This window comes from Armigeres subalbatus, chromosome 3 (genome assembly GCF_024139115.2).
Source record: "Armigeres subalbatus isolate Guangzhou_Male chromosome 3, GZ_Asu_2, whole genome shotgun sequence".
Lineage (NCBI taxonomy): Eukaryota > Metazoa > Arthropoda > Insecta > Diptera > Culicidae > Armigeres > Armigeres subalbatus.
In genome coordinates this window covers 35,885,788-35,909,225 of record NC_085141.1, presented here as the reverse complement: position 1 = coordinate 35,909,225, position 23,438 = coordinate 35,885,788, and the positions used below count along the sequence as shown (strand labels likewise).

Below are 23,438 nucleotides of genomic sequence, written 5' to 3'. Positions count from 1 at the left end.
CGAAATTTATTCATTGAATGTGGAAATGCTACACACTTAATTTGTTTTACTCAATATTGTGCGGTTACTTGCTGAGTTTTTTTTACTTTATTAAACTGTTTTTTTAATCTACAGATTATATTCAACACCATACTTGCTAAATGGACACGGTCGGTTAAAGTGGCTGGTCCTTATTGCCTGATTTTCTCAAAATTGCACGCGGCGAACCTTTCATGAAAGGTACCGCCGCGCTTTCTGCCTCGCTTTCTGCACCCCGTTTACTTGATTCTTATGGATGAATAGCATTGCGGTGTATCGTTTGTCGCGGCCGTACCTTTCGACAGTCATTCGCCGCGTGAAGTTTTGTGCAAGTACCCATTTGGGAACATTACAAACGCCGCGCAGTGTATCATATCCAGAAAATCTGACAATAAAGTGTTCGTGAAAGTAGTCGTTAGATTATTCGCTGTTGGTTTGAGCGAGACAGAGTATATGACAAAAAAATCAACCAGCAACTTGCGGTTTTTGGTTCGAAATGAACGTTTGTCAGCAATGGAATAATCCATCTAGATTTTCTACTAGATGGCGTTTTGCTGTACTATAAATCTCGCATAACTTTTCAAAAGGGCCTAAGTAACATTTTTTTAATGAATTAATTTTAGTACTGCAATCAACAGAACAACATGAAAACTATTGATTGCAGTATTCAAATTAATTCATGAAAAAAATGTTACTTAGGTGCTTTTGAAAAGTTAAGCGAGAATTCATGAAAAAATGTTACTTAGGTCCTTTTGAAAAGTTATGCGAGAAATGTAATAGAAATGCATGAAGCCCAATAGGACTTTTTGGGAACTTGCAAGTGTTCTTATTGTTAAGTTGACTTTTTGTCAATTTATTGGTCAATACTTAAAAGGTGCTGTAAAAAGAAAAGTGCATACTTAGGTTTTCCAAATCTGATGCAGACTGTCTTTTGAAAAGGGTCAAACTTGTTTTTACAGATTTTTTCAAATGGATATAATCGATAAACGACGCTTCCTACAAAAAAGTGTTGTATGGGTGACTGTCGTAAAATCATTCAAACTTTCTAATAAAACTTTTTGAAAAACTCTAAATAGAACCCTACACTAAAAAAATCAATTTAAAAAAATAAAAGTCAACTTGCAAAAAAACGCTCTTTTTGATTTGGAAGAAATTTTGTCTCAAGATAGGTGATTATATTCCCTACCAACCGTCCATACATCGCAAGCCGGGCACTTTTAAGGGAAAAAAGTTTTTCTAACAAAAACTTTTTCTTGACGGAATTGATTTTTTCAGTGTCTTTAACATATGTATACATATATACTCATATTAAGTATTCCTGTACAGTCAGGCAGAGTACAATGTTTTGGTCGTAACTGGTCGCAACTAAAGAAGCTAATAATGGAATATAATATTTTTTTGAAGATATAAACCCCTTTTTAATATTACACAGCAAAAAATAGTGTAATATCCATCAATGTAATTGAAGCAATGTACTGGAAAATGGATGTAACTTCAAAATTTGAATATATATTAACATCCATTTTGATGTAATAATACATCAGCTGCAAATTACATAGTTATGAGATACACAAAATTCCCCTACGTTGCAACTGTGTAATATTTGAATATTAAAATGGTGAATATTACACAGAATTAGATGCAACCCATGGATTCTAATTTATTCGTGTCATATTACACAAATTGAATGTAATTTTGTATTTAATATTGCTATAATTTTCAATCTAGCAACACTTCTTCCCTTTTTCGTTTGCGCATCGTCATCCGTCTTGTCGATGAGAATCGCGAGGTGCCATATTGGTTTTTATAAAATAAAAATCTAAAACTTCGTCGGTAGATCCCAGGTTGATAGGTGAGGTAAAATCAAATATTTCCATGAAAAAAAAGTAATTTTTTGTTTCAATTTCAGATATTGTGTAGCGATTATTGGTGGAACCGGCAGCTTCCCATTCTGCCACCTTCCTGCCAAGAACCTCGCCAAGAACTTCCAGCGTAGAACGCAGTAATCGGGGACCTTTTTATTTCCTAAGCAAGCATGTTATTCTTATCCGACCCACTAAAATCAAAACCCTTTTCACTAGTCCGTATCCTCCGGCACGCCAACAAAGTAGGAAACGTTGCGAAAGCAAAGTGCTCGGATCAAACCAGGACGTTCCTTCCTTCAGGACACGGTAATTAACACAAATCGATAAAGATTTCTTTTTAAGGGGCCAACCCTGGGGCCAACACATTTTTTTCATCTCCCAGAAATTCTCGACTCGGATGACGACTGGAAAGAGGAGGACTCGGACGAATCGCTTCACGGCAGTGACGATGATGACAGCAATCCAGAAACCCAGAAAGTAGGCTGAAAAACGCTGCAGCAAGAATTAGCCGGAATGAAGAATAACATGAAAAAACACGCGTCGTCGGTTGCCTGTGGAAGAACGGACGCGGGTCGAAACCAGAATTTTCAGCCGTTATTTGGGGAATCCAGAAGAACCCATCACGTTTACCGAGAAAAGACGAGGAAATGGAAAACGGTGAGGGTGATGATGACAAAGAAATGGAATCTAAAAAGGAATCTTAAGTGAAAAAATATGGGTAAGCAAAAATCAAAACAGTTTCTGTTATCGTGTTTTTATTTTTTTAATCATTGATTTTTAGTTTGCCATCGACTCCTATAGATCAGCATTTAAATCAAAAACATCTGCCGCCCCTGCCTCCAACATCATCAAGTAAGACTCTATTAAACTCTCCGAAGAAGATAAACGGGAGTAGTCCACAACGAAAAGGCAGGAAACCTGCGACCGTATCGCCCCATAACACAAGAAAATCTGCCGCCTCGCCTCGCCAGTGGTCGCTTGTCCAGTTTGGACGCGAAACCAGTGGAATGTTCATTTATTCACTGCCACTGAGAAGAACATAAATCAGACCACCGAAAGCAATTTAATCAGCCAGTTTCTGCAAAAAGATGGCACCAACGCACCAACCATAACAAGCACCCACAAGAGCAACGCGAATGTGCCGGAACGGATGATGGTTGATCCTTCAGTCGGAAAGCAAACCAAGGTGGACAGCTTTGAAAAGTATCTGTACAGTAATACTAAAGTGCACTAGGTATGTATGAACATATTATAAACATATATATTTAGCTAGCTATTGCTTTTTGCATTGAAACTTTTCGTTTCGTCACTGAAACCATTGACACTTGTCTTCAGCGACTGCTTCCGCGATAGAGCATTTGCACATTTCATTCACTCATACATCTATATTGCTGTCAAAATGTGCATTTGACAACTAAATTTTCAGCTAAAAGCTCTATTTTTTGACACCGGTGCACTCACACAACCAATCGACATCAGTTGTCAAAAAATCAGGAGTACCAACTTGACCACTATCTCCTTGTCGCCGAGTCTGGCGCTGAGTGTTTGGCGCTGAAACCCAAAGGTGGGAATAAAATTTTGGGGCTTATGCGCAATATCTAAATTGTTCTAAATAGAATTGAATTGACTTACTTCTTTGAAATATTTGTATTTGTAATTTCCTTTACGAAAGGCAATACAACCTTCCAGGATTCCACAGCGAAACCCTCCAGGATCCTTTCTGAATTACAAATGGAATTTTTCAGGATTCGGGATACCGACGGGAATCCTTTCGGCATTCCGACTGGAGTCCTTTTGGCATTCCAACCGAAAATCCGACGGGAATCCTTTCGGGATTCCGACGAAAATCCTTTCGGCATTCCGACGGGAATACTTTCGGGATTCCTACGGCAATACTTTCGGGATTCCTAAGGCAATACTTTCGGGATTCCGATGGGAATCCTTTTGGAAATCTGACGGGATTCCGAAGGGAATTCTCTCGGGACTCCGACGGGAATCCTTTTGGGATTCCGACGGGAATGTATTCAGAATTCCGACGGGAATGTATTCTGGATTCCGACGGGAATCCTTTCGGGATTCTGACGTGAATCCTTTCGGGATTCCGACGGCAATCCTTTCGGGATTCCGACGGCAATCCTTTCGGGATTCCGACGGCAATCCTTTCGGGATTCCGACGAGAATCCTTTCGGGATTCCAACGGGAATCCTCTCGGGATTCCAACGGGAATCCTTTCGGGATTCCAACGGGAATCCTTTCGGGATTCAAACGGGAATCCTTTCGGGATTCCGATGGGAATCCTTTCGGGATTCCGATGGGAATCCTTTTGGGATTCCGATGGGAATGGGGATTCCGATGAGAACCCTTTCGGGATTCCAACGACAATCCTTTCGGGATTCCAACGGGAATCCTTTCGGGATTCCAACGGGAATCCTTTCGGGATTCCAATGGAAAGCCATTCGGGATTCCAACGGGAATCCTTTCGGGATTCTGACGGGAATCCTTTCGGGATTCTGACGGGAATTTATTCGGGATTCCGACGGGAATCCTTTCGGAATTCCAACGGGAATCCTTTCGGAATTCCAACGGGAATCCTTTCGGGATTCCAACGGGAATCCTTTCGGGATTCTGACGGGAATCCTTTCGGGATTCCGATGGGAATCCTTTCGGAATTCTGACGTGAATCCTTTCGGGATTCCAACGTGAATCCTTTCGGGATTCCGACGGGAATCCTTTCGGCATTCCGACTGGAGTCCGTTTGGCATTACAACCGAAAATCCGACGGGAATCCTTTCGGAATTCCGTCGGGAATACTTTCGGGATTCCTACGGCAATACTTTCGGGATTCCGATGGGAATCCTTTTGGAAATCTGACGGGATTCCGACGGAAATCCTTTTGGGATTCTGACGGAAATCCTCTCGGGATTCTGACGTGAATTCTTTCAGTTATCTGACGTGAATCCTTTCGGGAATCCTTTCGGGATTCCGACGGGAATCCTTTCGGGATTCCGACGGGAATCCTTTCGGGATTCCGATGGGAATCCTTTCGGGATTCCGACGGGAATCCTTTCGGGATTCCGACGGGAATCCTTTCGGGATTCCGACGGGAATCCTTTCGGGATTCCGACGGGAATCCTTTCGGGATTCCGACGGGAATCCTTTCGGGATTCCGACGGGAATCCTTTCGGGATTCCGACGGGAATCCTTTCGGGATTCCAACGGAAATTCTTTCGGGATTCCAACGGGAATCCTTTCGGGATTCCAACGGGAAGCCTTTCGGGAATCCTTTCGGGATTCCGATGGGAATCCTTTCGGGATTCTGACGGGAAACCTTTCGAGATTCCGACGGGAATCCTTTCGGGATTCCGACGGGAATCCTTTCGGGATTCCGACGGGAATACTTTCGGGATTCCTACGGCAATATTTTCGGGATTCCTACGGCAATACTTTCGGGATTCCGATGGGAATCCTTTTGGAAATCTGACGGGATTCCGACGGAAATCCTTTTGGGATTCCGACAGGAATTTATTCAGGATTCCGACGGGAATTTATTCGGGTTTCCGGCGGGAATCCTTCCGGGATTCTGACGGAAATCCTTTCAGTTATCTGACGCGAATCCTTTCGGGATTCCGACGGGAATCCTTTCGGGATTCCGATGGGAATCCTTTCGGGATTCCGATGGGAATCCTTTCGGGATTCCGACGGGAATCCTTTCGGGATTCTGACGGGAAACCTTTCAAGATTCCGACGGGAATCCTTTCGGGATTCCGACGGGAATCCTTTCGGGATTCCGACGGGAATACTTTCGGGATTCCTACGGCAATATTTTCGGGATTCCTACGGCAATACTTTCGGGATTCCGATGGGAATCCTTTTGGAAATCTGACGGGATTCCGACGGAAATCGTTTTGGGATTCCGACAGGAATTTATTCAGGATTCCGACGGGAATTTATTCGGGTTTCCGGCGGGAATCCTTCCGGGATTCTGACGGAAATCCTCTCGGGATTCTGACGTGAATCCTTTCAGTTATCTGACGCGAATCCTTTCGGGATTCCGACGGGAATCCTTTTGGGATTTTGACGGGAATCCTTTCGGGATTCTGACGGGAATCTTTTCGGGATTCCGACGGGAATCCTTTCGGGATTCCTACGGCAATACTTTCGGGATTCCGATGGGAATCCTTTTGGAAATCTGACGGGATTCCGACGGGAATTCTCTCGGGACTCCGACGGGAATCCTTTTGGGATTCCGACGGGAATGTATTCAGGATTCCAACGGGAATTTATTCGGGATTCCGACGAAAATCCTTTCGGGATTCTGACGGAAATCCTCTCGGGATTCTGACGTGAATCCTTCCAGGGTTCTGACGTGAATCCTTTCGGGATTCCGACGGCAATCCTTTCGGGATTCCGACGGGAATCCTTTCGGGATTCCAACGGGAATCCTTTCGGGATTCCGACGGGAATCCTTTTGGGATTTTGACGGGAATCCTTTCGGGATTCTGACGGGAATCTTTTCGGGATTCCGACGGGAATCCTTTCGGGATTCCGAAGGGAATCCTTTCGGGATTCCGACGGGAATCATTTCGGGACTTCGACGGGAATCCTTTCGGGACTCCGACGGGAATCCTTTCGGGATTATTTCCCTGAAGGATTCCCTGCGAAATCCAGGAACGTTTACCTGCATAATACTGAAAGAATTCCCCGCTGTCTTCCAGGAGAATTCCTCGTAGGTTCCAGGAAATATTCCTGTATTCGAGCATACCTATGGATATCTTTGAATAGCGATCGTTAGCAACCTGTTATTATTCCCAAACAAGTCCTTAATAAGAGCAGACGTTTTTTCTTCGATCGTTAATAAACTACACAGGATTTTGTTTTTACACGATTTTTTTTCGCTCGTATTTTTGATCGTGTGACTTCAATTTACCTCCAAAATCTTCGCAACATGTTTCAAAAAATCCAGAATAAATCAAAGAAAAATCACATGATGATTATTATGCGTTAAGAATTTAGGATGAGCGGAAAATAGAGAAAATGTAAATCGCGTAAAAACAGAATCCAGTGTATTACTTGTTTGTCGAGTCTCGCGTTTCCGTCCGAGTACCGGATGCGTAAATCACATTTATTCCCTAAGGAATCCCGGAAATATTCTCTGAGGAATCTCTGAAGGATTCCCTGTGGACTCCTGAAAGGATTCTCTGCGGAATGCCGGAAGGATTTCCTGCAACATACGAAAGGATTCCTTGTTGAATCTCGAGATAAATCCTCGCAGTATTCCGGAAAGATTTTATGTGGAATCCCGGAAAGATTTGCTGAGGGTTCTCAAAAGAATTCCCTGTGTAATTCCGGAAGAATTGCCTGTGGAATCCCGGGAGGATTCTCTGCGGAATTATGGAAGGATGCCCTTCGGAATCCCGAAAGGATGCCCTGTGGAATCCCGAAAGGATTCCCCCTGTAATCCCGGAAGCATTTCCAATGGAATCCAGGAAGAAGTCCCTGCGTAATCCTGAAAGGAGTCCCTGAGAAATTCCGAAAAGATTTCCTGCGGACTCTCTGCGGAATTCTGGAAGGATTTCCTGCGTAATCCCAGAAGAATTGCCTGCGGAATTCCGAAAAGAATCCATTTGGAATACCTGGTGGATTCCATTCAAAATCCCATATGAATTCCCTGTGGACTCCCCCGAAGGATTGCTGTGGAATAACGGAAGGATTGCCTTTAGAATCCCAGAAGGATACCCTGCGAAAGCTCAGAAGAAATCCCTGCGGAATATTGGAAGGATTCCCTGCGGAGTCCCGGAAGGATTTACTGCAAGATACTCAAAGGATTCCATGTAGAATCCCTGGGGGACTCTCCACAGTATTCCGGAACGATTTACTGTGGAATCCCGGAAGGATTTCTTGCGAATTATCGGAGAATTCTTTGTGTAATTCCGGAAGAATTGCCTGCGGAATTCCAGAAGGTTTCCCTTTTCTATCCTAGAAGAATTTCTTGCGAAATCCTGGAAATAATTCCTACGTAATCCCGGAAGGGCTCTCTGTGGAATCTCGCAAAATTCTGGAAGCATTATCTGCGGAATCCCGTACGGATTCCCTGTGTTATTCCGGAATGATTTCATGCAGAGCTCCGTAAAGAATTTCTGTGGTATTCCGGAAGAAATCCCTGGGGAGTCCCAGAAGTATTCCCTTTAGAATCCCGGAAAAATTTCCTGCCGAATCTCAGCAGGTTTCCCTGCGGAATCTTGGAAAGATGACCTGCGGAATCCCAGAAGAATTCCCTGCAGACTCCTGGGACGATTTCTTGCATAATAATGAAAAGATTCCCCGCAATCTTCCGGAAATGATTTCATTTCGGAAGCGTAAAAGGATTCCATTTGGAATCCCAAAAGATACCTTCTGGAATCCTAAAATGATTATTTTAGAAATCCTTAAAAGATTTCATATCAATTAGAAAACCCAAAAACATTCCGGGATGTGCGGGATCACAGAAGGATTTGCTGTAGAATTCCGGGCGGATTCCCTGCGGAATCCTGGGACGATTACCTGCAAAACACTGAAAAGATTCCCCGCAGTCTCCCGCAAGGATTCCCTGTGGAATCCCAGAAATATTCCCTGAGTAATCCAGGAAGGATTACCTGCGGAATACTGGAAGGATTCCCTTTGGAATCTCAGAAAGATTCTCTTTGAAATCCCGGAGGGATCCCTGAGGAATCTCAATAGCTTTCCTGTGGACTCCCGGTAGTTTTCTTTGCGGGATCCTGGAAGGAGTCCCGGCGTAATCCAGGAAGGCGTCCCTGTGGAATCCCGGAAGGATTCTCATCTAAATCCCGGAAAGATTCCCTTTGAAATCCTAGCAGGATACCGTTCAAAACCCAGAAAGGATACTATTTTTTTTGTTCTGAATACCGGAAAGGTTTTCGTCGAAATCTCAGGAGGATACACTATGGAATCCCGGAAGAATTCTCCTTAATTTCACACGGATTATTTACTTAATTCGCCTTCGACTAGGTCAGTATTCTTGGAATCCTAGATTTTCATTAGAGCACTTCCATCGAAATCCCAAAATCAAACGATTACAAATCCCAGAAATATTTTATTAGGAATCCCAGAAGGATTTCATTCAGTATTCCGTTCGCAATTCGAGAAGGATTTCATTCGGAATCCTGGAAGGATTTCCCTTGGAAAACGAGAAGAATTTCCTTCAAAGACGATGAACGATTTTACCATTTATTTCAAGGTTGAAAGTGTAGTCAACTTTTCTTTTAGGTGGGATGGCGGTGCCACCATTTCGATGCTAGCAGTTGTTGCTGCTCAGGACACCCTTTGTCATAGTGGCACATACCAACAAAGCACTGACCGGAGTTCGACCCCCTGGGGTACAAAGTGATGGCCAATCTGCATCGACACTGATGATCGTCGATATTTGCTTTCAGGAATATAAATATACTGCGGAACATAACGAAGAAATAAATAAAATCAAAATAAAATAAAAAACGTGTTTTTTTATGTTATTGAAAGAACAATATTGAAGGGTCGTTTACATCTTAATTAAATTACATCACTTCGAGTACATCACGTTTGTTTACGTTGCATTATATTACATCCAAAATTATTACATCGCCTTCATGAATTACACAGGGAGCACATGGGTACATCGTAGAATGTAATTTTCCACAACCGATGCATTCAATGGGTTGCAGCGATTTCGATGTAATATTCAACAACTTTTTTTTGCTGTGTACTCTTAATTTAAAAACAAACTATATTTAGTGACTAAATTAGACAATGTATCATAAAAATAGATTTTCTTGGGGTTCTATAACGATGGCTTTCATTGGTTTAGTTTCAGATGAAAATACACTGAAAATAATTCCGACAAGAAAAAGTTTTTGTTAGAAAAACTTTTTTTCCTTAAGAGTGCCCAGCTTGCGATGTATGGACGGTTGGTAGGGAACATAATCACCTATCTTGAGACAAAATTTCATTTAAATAAAAAAGAGCGCAAATCGACTTTAAAATTTTTAAACTGATTTTTTTCAGTGTAGGGCTCAATTTGGATTGTTTCCGATATTTTCACTAGAAATTTTGACTGATTTTGCGATGGTCACCCATACAACACTTTTTTGTGGGATGCGTCGTTTTTCTATTATATCCATTTGAAAATATTAGCAAAAAAAATTTCAGCTCTTTTCAAAGGATAGTCTAGATTAAATTTGGAAAAACATTTTTGTTTTCATTTCGGACCATCTGGTGATTTTTCATTTCTCATTTTTCATTTCTTACTTCTTACTTTTCACTCTTCACTTCGCACTTCTCACGTCTTACTTTTCACTTCTCACTGCTCACATCGGCCCATAGGGGAAAGCAATGGCAGAAATGACGCTTAACTTTTAAAAAGAACATATGTCACCTTTTTTTCATGAATTAATTTGTGTACAGTATACCCCCGCTGATCCGACAAATGTATGGCCGGACTAACGGGGTTTCTCTCGTTAATCCGACTGTCAAATCCATACAAATGAATCAAAACAAAAGCACAGCACAAATTTGAAAACTGACAGCATAATGTGTTTAAATGGGTGTTGATACTTTTTAATCCGGAAAATTTCGAATAAGCGAGATCCGGACTAACGAGTCGTCGGATTAGTGAGGTCCGGATAAGCGGGGGGATACTGTACCGCAATCAAAAGCTATCATATTGGTCTGTTGATCGCAATATTAAAATTCATTCATGAAAATATGTTTCTTAGGTCATTTTGAAAAAATAAACTAGAATTTTCAGTGTATACATGAAATCTTAAAATAGGTACTTTTTAACTCATTAATGGGTTTCTATGTTTCTTTGTGAAGTTTTTTTTTCTTCCGTGTAAGCTGTGTATTCTATGCTGTCAGTGTGCCGGTTTCGAATAAATTGTGTCTTGGGAGAACATAACCTAGAAAATCGATAGCTTATTTCTTACGAAATAATGATGTCTCGTAACTCTTTGAATATTTACTATTTTTTGAGCCGTGCCATCATTATGAAATTCAATAGCGAACAAGAAGAAAACATTCCCCATCGAATGCAACTTGTTGTAGCAAAATCGATTCAGGTTTAGTACTAGAAAAATTGTCTAATGTTTCAATGTGCACACACATACGCACACACACACACGGACAGACAGACATTTGCTCAGTTTGTCGAGCTGAATCGAATGGTATATAATACTATGGGTCTACAAGCGCTCTATAAAAAGTACGTTTTGTGAGTGAAATGAAAGCCTTTCAGGTACAACTTTGTTGTACGAGAAAGGCAAAAAGTCGTTTATTTCTCGAACAAATTTTTGCAATTACAATAGAATTTATTGTAATTCTATTGTCAACATTTTTCTGTCAATAGATTTTATTGTACGTTTATTGGAACAACAATAAGGAAAATTAATTGGTACAATAGAAGAACAATAGAATTGGTTGTTCATAAATAAAATCTATTGTAATTTTATAATATTTTAATGTAATTCTATTGTATTTTCTATTCGAGTACTCCTCGGTAATAATAAATATAAAGGATCGCATTTTATAGGTATGAGCCTGTTCATATATTACGTAACGTGGAAAATGTTGTTTTTGAGAACCCCCCACCCCCTCGTAACAATCCGTTACAATTTTCAGAACCACCCCCACCCCTATGCGTAACGCGTAACAAATGCTATTTTATGAAAAAGATCCTAATTTGTGTAGAATTTGAAGGTTCCGTCGACGATGCAATAAATTATTATCTATTGTATGATTCATGCTTTTTTAAAGATAATGAATATTATTGGAATAATTTTTTTTCTCTGTGCAAATAACTTCTTCCGCGTAACAATATTTCGAAGGACCCCCACTGCTATATTTTGCGTAATAAAGCGTAACAAAAATCGAACAACCCCCCACCCCCTATTGCGTTACGTAATATTTGAACAGACTCCATTTTTATTTAAATTGATTAGTACTCCGAAAATTAGTATTCCAATTTCACCGTGCGTAAAACATTAAAATGGGTATTTTTTATCTCATTATGGGTTTATATTTTTCTGTGTAGCTACATTTTCTTTCCGGTGTACGATGGAAAAGGCCTTTTCATGTGACATCATGATGCTGAGACTGAACTTGTTATAAAACTGAATGCTGTCAGTTTCGAATTGTGTCTTGGGAGAACATAACCTTGTCATCCGAGAGCATTTCATACCGAAATAATCATATGTGATAACTATTTGAATATTTACTATTTTTTGCAAAGTTCAACCGTTTTGAAATTCAATAGTGAACAAAAAGAAAACATTCTCCATCGAATGCAACTTGCTGCGGTAAAATCGATTAAGGTTTAGTACTAGAAAAGTTGGCTAATGTTTTAGTGTGCACACACATACGCACACACACACACACGGACACACACACGGACAGACAGACATTTGCTCAGTTCGTCGAGCTGAGTCGATTGGTATATAACACTAGGGTCTACGAGTCTTCGATAAAAAGGTCGTTTTCGGAGTGAAATGATAGCCTTTTCGGTACAACTTTGTTGTACGAGAAAGGCAAAAACATGTGTAAATAAGGAGCCTAACACGTAGTTTTTCAAAATTCTAACCCTACGTATTTAAAAGTTTTCAACATATCACTGTTAATAACATTTTAAAAGCATTTTAAAACATACTTCCTATACTTCACCATGTTGAAAAACAGTGATTTCACGCACACGACCGTCGCCGCTAGATGGCAACAGCGCGGCTGCGTCAAAGCGAATTGAATTCAATTGAGTTGTTCAATTCACTTGCCCTGTCAAAACGTAGCATAAGAGGGAAGTTCCGTTCCTTCATTTCACTTCACTTCAACCAACTCAATAATGTATTACAAAAACCCTACACACTTAGATTCAATTTCACTGTTCGGTAAAAAAATTGACGAAATACTTCAGTAAACATAGGAAATTACATTTTTTTCGGTAAACAGGATTTAATTTACCGTAGTTTTGTAAATCATTATTAAACGATCTGTCATTTCTTACCGTATTTGGTAAATAAAATACAAATCGTACGGCAAAAACAAATAATCGCCGTATACGGTAAACAAACTACCGAACAGAATGTATAATTACGTTTGAATTACCGAAGTTCGGTAAACTAAAAGGAACTGTCAAATAAGTAGCCATTTTTTAAATCAATCTGTTTGAGGTTCACGTATGGAGGAGTTTTGTGTGTTTGGAGTGTTTGGGATTTTTTTCGAGGTTTTCTTGGAGGAGTAACCTCGAATGAACCCGGAGTGTGACGATGGAAAAAGGTAAGCGACTAGAGCACTATTTTTAATCGCTTGTATTCTCGTAAGACAAAGTTTCTACTTAACATTTTATGTTATCTATCTACAGGGGAAGACGCGCACTTTGCAGCTTCCAGTGCTACCGGTTGCACCATTCGTTACCGGATCCGATAATTTAGTGCTTTCGACATGCTTGTAGGCGAAAATGCAAATCAAACACACAAGCTATTAAATATCATTTTCATATTTGAATTAAAAATAAACGTTTGAAAATTAATAAATCTACGAACTTTAAAATGAACAAAATTCCGAAAAAGTGAGGTTACAAAATACTGAATAGGTACAGCACCTATACTACTCCAATTACCGAAGAGTACGGTAGTTTTAATATTTGACGAAAATTCCATTACTGAACCGTACGGTAATTTTTGACAGCTTATCAAAAATATCAAGTACCGAACGTTCGGTAGTTGTTTACATTACCGAACAGATTACCGAACGTTCAGCTGTTGAAAGTTCGGTAAAAAATTACCGTATACTGTAAAAATTTCTAAGTGTGTATGCATAGTTTTTATTAGCCGCACATAAATCTTAAAAAAAGCCTCCAGTTAAGTGCGAGAACATTTAAAAAATATCATTCGTTTTATTTGAGTGTAGTTACGATTGAGTTTTGCACTTTGAAGAAAGTTTTGGTGGATTGTCAGATCAACCTTCTTTTGTATAAAATGGTGGCTTTTGTATAAAATCAATGAAGACGCCTACGTGGAAATTTTCTACAGCAACCACCCATCGGTGAACGTCGCTCGGACAGACAGATGCCAAGAGATAATGTTTTGTAATATGAAGAAACTTCGTCTTGTGTCAAATTTCTGTTGTTATTCCTCGCAACAATACGCAATACGCATCTTAGATAACCAACATATCATAACCAAATTCAGAATCTTGCGAGCAAATTTCATAGGATTTGTTAATTACGAACTTAATTGCACTGATTGCTTGTCAGATAATGCACTTTAGTAAACGCGACTTTGACGATTGGAAGTAGTTTTATTCCTTAGTTAAATGTTCACAATACTACAACACAGTACATGAATTAAATGGACACTCGACTGCGGAGATCGACCGACATGTACGTGCAAAAGGTTTATTCGAGACTATTAGATGGGTACAATTTTTACCAGCTTGTACCTGACTGACTGCGTGCGATGTTTTCTAACTGCAGCTCGGCCGTACCTATCGCCGATCGTGAGGCGATCGGTGTGATATGGAATTTAATGATGATTATATACATACGCAAATGCTTGTCCAGTCTTCTCGGACACTAATAATTCAGTCAGTGATCTAGCAGTATTGGATAGAATACGATTGAAGGCAATAATGATAATTTCTAACTTAGTTATGCGATAGCAGTGGTTCTTAAGCGCGAACAGGATTCTTAAAATTTGTCATTCTCCGAACGATCCGTTGTCTGCTGCGGAATCCCGATCAAAATGGCTCTCGCGCGTCAAAAAGTAGCTTTCTTATATCTAATGAAGAAATTTCATTAGCCCCACCCCTTCATTAATCGTTATGAGTGCACATTATATTTACACCCATACAGATCACAAAGGAGCGGAGCTAAGGAGCTTAATTTATTGAATACAAGAAAGCTGCTATCCGGCGCGCGCGAGCTATTTTGATTGGGATTCCTCGGAAAGAGCGGAATGAGCGGTTCGACAAAATTTGATGCAGCAGGTGTGGCGTGGGTAGCAGTGGCAATGCTGAAAATTTATTCCAAATGGTGGAGGCTTAGCGAAAAATCACCACGTGGCGATCGGACAATTTCAACGCAAGGGGCTGACAAGTGTTTGGATGCAGTTAGTTATTTGAAAGACGCATTGGGAAAAGAGAATTGGTTCCTCTCAGGACCAGCATTTTATGGAAAGAAAGAGTTAATTGTGAAAATGGATTGTTTCGGCGGCATCGGGCTTAGCGTGGTAGCTTGGTTGCTGTTAGTGATTCCATCCGCTCAAAATAATTGCATCATCTCCCTCCACCGCGCTATCAAATTTTCTAGTTACGATTGAGTTTTGCACTTTGAAGAAAGTTCATAACGGATTGTCGGATCAACCTTCTTTTGTATAAAGACCTTTTTGGAGGACACCATCCTCAAAAATGGCCGAAATAAAGGCGAAATTAGCAGAATCAGAAGTGACGTGAAACCAAACGCAAATATATTTATTTGCAACGTTTGGCTTTCGCCCGCGATGTAAGCGTACGTGGCAAAGTAAGGATTGTGATGTCCCCGACTGAAAGCCAGTCGAGTGGCTTCAGCGGCCGATGAGTCATGTTAATTCCACGGTTGAAGACTCAAAGTCCATCCAACTGGAAACAACTATTCGACTTCTTGATTCAGTTCACCTCCGAGCAGTTTGCTCAATGTTACGATGTTACGACACAAATTATTATGGCGAATACTAGAGGCCTTGACAGGTCTCCCGCTCGATTGGCTGCTGTTTTTTGACGGTTCGATTGGCGGCGCATACCTATCCGCGTTTCTCTTATTTAGGCCTCTTGCGAATACCATCAATTTCGATTAGCTACGTAGTCCTACGTCACCTTTGCGTACAACCCGTACAACCTATACACGCAGAAAAATGTATTGTAGAAACAACAATATTCTGGGTCAAATTCAACAATAAATATTGTTAGCTCAGGGCTAACAATATTTTCCATTTGACTTAATCCATAATATTGTTGTTTTTGCAATCAAAACATTGTGCTGCTATATTGTTGAATCAACAACATGATTGTTGAAATAACTGTGACTGTATTGTTGATTCAATATATGAACACGATAAATTCAACAATAAAATATTGTTGAAGCAAAATGACACATGAAGGCGTTCTTTCTTATTTTTCAGGTAAAGGTAAGCATAAACAAATTAAAAGTTGTGAGATTTATTTTATTTTTCCAATCAGTTAAGCCCCAAACGCAATATAACGGAACGGTGACGGAAACGGCAAATTTGACAGAAAATATATAGGCTAACTGTCAAATTTTCCGTTTCCGTCGCCGTTCCGTTGTATGTATTGCGTTTGGGGCTTTAGTTTCAGGGTGTTTCAGGTATTCATATTATCGTTCATATTATATTATCAATTTCCCACCTTATCGGCCGCGACGATTTGAAATCGTCGCAAAGCAAATTGACGCCAAAATCGTCGCCAGCAGAAATGACCATAAGATCTGTCAAATCAACTGTGAACAAAATTTTGCAAACTCAATAATCACATTTATTCCCAAAATTGGGCCCGATTTTCATGCAGATTAACATGATTTACTAATAAAACTAACACAGTTTTAGAATAATGAAGTTGGCGACGATTTTGAAGGTGCTTAAAAAATGGTCGGCGCGTTTTGTTATCAAGGAAACAGTCAATATAATATGGCATTGCGAATTTGCCTTGGAATTTGCTGCAATGCTGTTATTTGGGTTAAGTTCATGTCATTGAAGAAAACCCTGAGAATGAAATGTTCTTATGTATGAGATTGTCGATAATTATAAACCCAAATTATACTTATCCACCTTTACTTTTCGATGCCGGAAAAGCAGGAATAACTTCCCCCGAATGTTTCCGCCCACAATTCAAATTTCTATATGTGCATATTTCGCCCTGAAAATGCAAAAAAAACAACGTTAAATATTTTCTGAACATTATTTTTATCGTTTAAACTTACGTGTATAGTCAATAAATTGTGGACTCCTCATCCTAGCCTCAATTATATTTCACTTAGTTTTATTAATTTGCTCTCACTTTCTTTCTATTTTTAAAAACAATTTTTCCTCCAAAGAAAAAAAATACGCGTTAAAAAATACACGCTTAATATAATTTAAACAAGCTCTGATCAATCACGAATATTGTTAAAATTACAATCATATTGTTGATTCAATAGGAAAATATTGTAAAATCAACAATCGATTCTTTTTGATTTAATAATAGACCGATTGTTAAAATCAACAATATATATATTTGGTTTAATCGTAAGAAACTATGCTGCGTGATAGATAGTGGAATATATAGATGAGCGAAGATAAATCCTCTGTCTCCAAACGAACTGTCAAACGTGTCTCCAAACGAGCATGACGTCACGATTTCAATGGAAACGTTATTGCGAGAAGATAGAAAAATTCGAACGAGGGTCCGACGGTCGACCGTCGGAAAGCTGTTCCGCAAACGTCAAATCACATGATGCACGGAAAATAATGTCGGTTGATTTTTTCGGTGTGAATGTTGATTATTGAAATCAAATAAAATATGTAACTTTAAACGAGTGTTACATGCCGCTAAATAGTTTAAATAACCTTTATGGTACTTTCAAGGCATTTCGGGACGTATTTATGCGATTTTGAAACATTTTAAACTTCTCGAATATTCTTGATATCAAGGAATATCAACACTTTTCGCACAGTGCATGTCATTTGAAGTTTCCGACACTCAGTCTTCTTCTTCTTCTTTGCTCCGCAAAATTAGAAGTTTTCTCCTGAGACGAGACCTGCAAAGACGCTGCTTCTTTTCTCTTGTTTTGACACTTGTTCTTCTTTTCATCACAGTTGACCATCGAGTTTCAACTGTTTACTTGACTGTTTCACCTAAGCCCCAGGTGGACCCTTCTGAGCACAATAAAAGTGTATCCAATTCACGAAATAGTTAATTCATTTTCATAACGATTTTTATACCGGGAACAAAACACAGGTTTATTACTGATTATTAACAAGCTAAACGGAAAGTTTGGAATACTCGTTAAAGTAAAAATGTCTTGGTAAAACAAAAATGATGTGGAATATTTTATTTGGGATACCAATACTTTCACTCAAAAAGCTGCTGGTTGCACCTGACAGTTCGTGACAGCAGTTGACTGGCAGCAGCTGAAGTTACATTTTTTCCTCTTTGCAGGTCTCGTCTCAGGTTTTCTCTGTTCTCGCAATAAGGGCTGTGACGTCATATGCGCGTGTGCACGGGCAAAAAAATCGACTCAGCCATGCTTTCGCTCATCTATACACGCTATTCTGAGATTACCCAGTGACTGGGTAGAATTCTCTCATTTTTGCGACCTCTGAGGAGTTGTCAAAATCTGGGTAAATCAATTTTTCTTCGACGAGTAAAATCTACCCAGATTTGAGTAAACGGTAATTTGAAAATTTTCGCAAGTTCAAAATGGCGCGTATGTTCTGATTTTGCACGTGAAGGTTTTTGTGCGTATAAGCTTAAAAGTACATACAGCGGAAATGGAGCAGCTACGAAATTGTTTGGATAGCGAAAGTTATCAGCGACTCGTTGGTACACAGAAAGAAAAATCATTAATCAAATTAAAAAAATCGTTGGTTAAAATAAAAAGTTTCGTTGGTTCTTTTTGGTAGAGAATTGTTTGTGTTCAAAGCAAAAGTACGTAAACTTTTAATTTGCCTATGGTTTGAAAGGGGCATGCTGCTCTGAAAATAAAAGTTTCATACATTCAAAAAAAATGTGGAACTGTCAAATGAAAATGATCACACTATGGAAAGTATAGTAGAATATTTTCATTCTAAAATCAGTTTCCAGAAAAAGATTTCTTCTCCTTACCCTCTTTTCTTGTTTTTCTTTTGAATAAATTGTTTTTGCTTGTTTTTACATTATTTTATTAGGTATATTATAATTAAAGCAATCACAGTTTGGTCTCAAAACAGAGTGTCCTCTTATTCCGAACAGCAGGGACACTCGTCGGGGTGTTCATCGTGTAGGAATCTAGACATTGCGCCATGGTTTTCTTGGTGCCGGAACATCTGTAAAAAATGAATTTGAGGTCTCGCATAAGTACGGTTATCTTAACCATGATATGCTCTAATTTCAACCAGAAGCATCGCCCAATTTAATTTATTCTACGCAATGTGTGCACCGGGAATGGAAATTTGTTTTTATTGAAAAGAGAAATTAGAGCACATACTGATACGTTCAGGAATGAAAGAATATTAAATGACTTACCTTCAGTGCAAAATTGCCAGTAGTTCGGCCTTTTTTATCTGCCTTCAGAGCACCAGCGAGCAAAAGTAAAAAAATAACATGCAAACTTTAGTTGCCTTTCCATGTCGTGACCTGGACGTAAGTAAGTTTCCTACCGCTGCTGTTTTCATTACTGTCCTTAGTAAACAATGAGAGAAAAAGAGAGCAGAGGTATTATCTTTTTCTTTTTGTCTATGCTTTATCGCGGGTATGTTTTGAAAGTTCAACAACTTTTAGGCCGATAGAAAGAACTTTTAATATTTTATTTGGAATAGGAGAAACACAACTTTTAAATAAAAAAGTAATTTTGAATAAAAATATTTTTACTTTTAATTTAAGGAAAATAAAGCACTTTTCAACAGGAAAGTGCATCACATTCTATTAAACCATGTTTGTTCTTTGTGTGTAAGTATATTTTTCATACCAGTTTTGAAGAAATCGTATCGAATTTCCATTATTCAGGCATTAAGTGCCGCCTTCCTGGCTGCCAAATGTTTGTCGTTGGTGACGAACAACTTTATAAAAAACATTTGAAATCGGATCACGATGTTCGCTGCAGCAAACGGAACAACATACCGCTTGCTTGTGCGGATTGCCAGGTCGTATTTCGATTTTATAAGCATTTTCGAAAACATATATTTGATGTTCACCAAGAGCCAATATTGATGAATGAGGTTATGTCAGAAAGACTCTCTGTAACGGATCCATCCCACCGTCAATCTAGTCCAGTCCAGTTTGACTTCGCTCCGGATTCAGATGGTCCAGAGAACGTGGTCGAAGATATTACCAACCCCATGTATTACTGCGATGCAGTAGATCTAACAACGTTGAGAAATGAAGCAGTTGAGTTTGCCACCAAATTGCGCTGCGACGTTAGCTTACCGGAAAGTAAACTGAAGGATATGATGACTGCAACTACGAACCTTTTGAATAGCTACCAAGTTTTTGTGTTAGGCAAACTTAAACAATTTGTCACAAAGATGGGAATTTGCGAGAATGATGGAGATTTTGTTAGTCTTGTGAACTCATTGGAGCTCAACGACCCGTTCGTTGATGTCAAAACTCCTGGAATCAATTTGTCTTACTTGGCTTATAAGTCTGATGGTTCGGTACCAACAGTAGAGTAGAGTGGGGCAAGAGTACGCACTTAGTTTTCAATCGATCATGTGGCCCTTGTGAAGCAAGCTTCTGCATATGAAATCAGTGTCGATGATTCATATACTCTTCCTTTATGTTACCCAGTGGAAATTTTTTTGAAATTATTGAGATTCGTTTTAGTAGAACCCTTATTGCAAGACAAGTGAAAAACGCACTCTTACCCCACCGGTGGGGTAAAAGTGCGCATCGGGTGGGGTAAGAGTACGCATTTATCCAATCATGTGCTTTACGTATATATTTACACAAATAAGAGTTAATAACATTTAATTGATGTTTAATGATCATATATTAGTGAATATTTAAAGATTACGTAACTCTTAAAGGGGGAGGGGGTCCTAAAAATGTGCACTTTCATACAAAAAACCATTGTTTTTTATATATACAAAAAAATTACAGAGGTAAAAATATATATCAGGTTTCGCGTGGCGTATACAAAGGCATTTTCCTTAAAGAAAGTCTACCAATCACGTAACGTAAAATTTGGCTATTTCATCACCCCTCCCCCCTATCTTACACTATTTGTATGAATCCTCTAAAAATTATATGGATCGTCACACATCTCACAACCCCTCCCAGCTAAACGTTGCGTAATTTATGAATGTTTCTTTTGATTAAATGAAATTATCATTTAGATGAAATTGTGTTTTCGTATTATGTTTAGGTGTACAACAAGTCCTAATACAATTTCATTATTTCGCTTCAGTGCTTTGTTCGCTAAGTCCTTTCTAACACCGAATTACTTCAACTTATCCTAAAAACTTGTGATAATTTCGAATTCTGTCCCTTTTTTCTTAGTTGTGGATCTTTACGCTTTGGAAGAAGTCTTATTTCGGACGGAGATACGGGTTTGACATCATAACTTGAAGATTCTTATGCGCACTCTTGCCCCACCGGTTCCTGCGTACTTTTACCCCACAGTCCCAAAAATTATTCAAGTAATGGTTTTGATTTCTTGGAAAACCAACCGGATTGGTGTTCTGTACCATAAAGTACTCTATACAATAGGTTATCGAAATCGTATAATGTTCACCTGATTGAACGTATATATGGTAATGAAATACTAGTTGCGGAAATCCAATTATTTTTAGCAAAATGACCAAAAAGTTATCTAACTCCATATCTCCCTCGTTGTTTATTCAAATTGTTTACAATTACACATGATAATAGTTGGCCAGAAAACCTGTCAAACTGATGCAGTGCTGCTAGTTTATCTTTTTTTATTACTTCAAAACATCGAAAACGTACTCTTACCCCACGCGCACTCTTGCCCCACTCTACTCTACAAGAGATCGTTTTAGGCAGCCGAAAGATTATTAAACGGGTTCCACATCGTTCAACACATTTGAAGTTTGGGAGAAGAATAATGATGCGTAATTCACGGACTATAAAGGATGTAGCCCATTATATACCGGTGGACAAGATCCTAGAACTAGTTATGCGAAACCCGGAAGCGAGAGCTTGTATACAAGCTGAAACGGAACAAGCAGAGGTGATAGGTGGTTTTAAAGATGGTTCACTTTTCAAAACTCAACCCATTTTCAAAAATAATCCTTCTATTTTGAGACTACTGTTGCATTCTGATGAAGTCGAATATCTTAATCCGTTGGGCTCAAGGAAAGGCAAGAAGAAACTGACTAACATTAGCCTAAAAGTTCAAAACTTTGATCCTATTGTAAACTCTACTCTAGGCCGTATATATTTAACACTCACTGTGTCATCTAATGTGTTGAAGAAATATGGGTATGCAAAAGTTTTGCAGCCTCTGCTAAATGACCTCAAAACTCTAGAGAAAGGTATTCCAATGGTGATAGGAGAGTTTCATTACAATTTACAAGCTGTATTGGTAAATGTTGTAGGTGATACCGCGGCCTTACATGAAATTTTTAACATTATGGGTCCACAATCCAAGCTTTTTTGTCGAATTTGCTATATTTCACGTGATGATTTCAGAGGAGGACATTTTGGAGCTGTATTTCCACATAGAACACCAGAATCTATTCAAAGTGATTTGGAATCGATACGTGACTTAAGCCAAACAAAACAACAATGTGGGCTGATTGAGGAATGTTGTTTAAATGAAATTGGCTATTTCAACTATGGAAAGGATAAATCTATGGACCCAATGCACGATTTATGTGAAGGTGTTAACATGATGATTATTAAGCTTATATTGCGAAATTTGGTAACTGTTAGAAAAATACTATCATGTGAGCTCATAAATCAATCGATAGACGAATTCGATTATGGCGTATGTGAAGAAGAAGCCGTCATCTAACTTCTCACCGAGCTTCTCACTACGTATTCTCAACTCGCGAACTAACTCAATTCCTCAATCAGCTTCGCAGTGCTGGCTTCTGTTGCGCGCTTTTCCTTACATGTTCCATAAGTTCATTTCAGTTAATCCCGATTTTGTTAAAATAATTGGAGTACTACTTCAAATAAATTATTTCTCGTTTTCTAACAAATTTCATTTAAATGAAATTCCCAGTTTCGAGCTTGCTATTCAGCAATTTTACCAGTTATTCAGAAGTTGCTTCCCGAATACAAACCCGATTAACAAAATACACCACTTGTCGCATTACCCAGAGCTTATTCTGATGAACGGATCATTGATCAATTGTTTTGCATTCGAAGCAAAATTTAAAATATCAAAAGGACAGAGCAAAACATGTAATAACTTCAAAAACCTGACTTACAGCATTGCAACCAGAACGAATCTGAAGCAGATTGATTCTATTATCAAACACAATTATAAATCTAAGGTTCATACGGTTATATCGAGCCTTCAAATTGCAAAATCCTCCTTGCAATTCGCAATTATCCTTTTTGATCTCCCTCCGACTGTGACCACGATGAGCCATTTGATTATCGACAGCACTTGTTTCCGCCCTGGAGTAGTGGTGAAGTATGAAGTGTGTGACAAAAAACAATACGGTATAATAGAGGGCATTATAAGTCTTGGGGAGGAATTTATATTTATCATTCAAAAGCTAATTGTATTAAAATGCAATGTTAATATGTACAGCTTAGAAGCAATTCGCAGTGATGAGTTATCCAGAGTTTCGAGTTTGAAAATTTGTACAAGAAAGGCTTATAGTTTATGGAAGC

The 23,438-nt window shown here is 39.0% G+C and overlaps 2 long non-coding RNA genes across 2 annotated transcripts; one reads left to right on the top strand and one right to left on the bottom strand.

Moving 5' to 3' along the window:
• The first annotated feature begins 1,758 nt into the window (after positions 1-1,758).
• LOC134228150 (uncharacterized) lies at positions 1,759-9,361 on the top strand. The gene is made up of 5 exons (XR_009983850.1): positions 1,759-1,870; positions 1,928-2,189; positions 2,266-2,601; positions 2,665-3,117; positions 9,147-9,361. It is a non-coding gene; the product is annotated as an uncharacterized LOC134228150 (long non-coding RNA).
• Positions 9,362-16,236: 6,875 nt separating this feature from the next.
• On the bottom strand, positions 16,237-17,148 carry LOC134225892 (uncharacterized). The gene is made up of 3 exons (XR_009983346.1): positions 16,873-17,148; positions 16,721-16,808; positions 16,237-16,654 (listed from the first exon to the last, which is right to left on the bottom strand). It is a non-coding gene; the product is annotated as an uncharacterized LOC134225892 (long non-coding RNA).
• Positions 17,149-23,438: the final 6,290 nt, after the last annotated feature.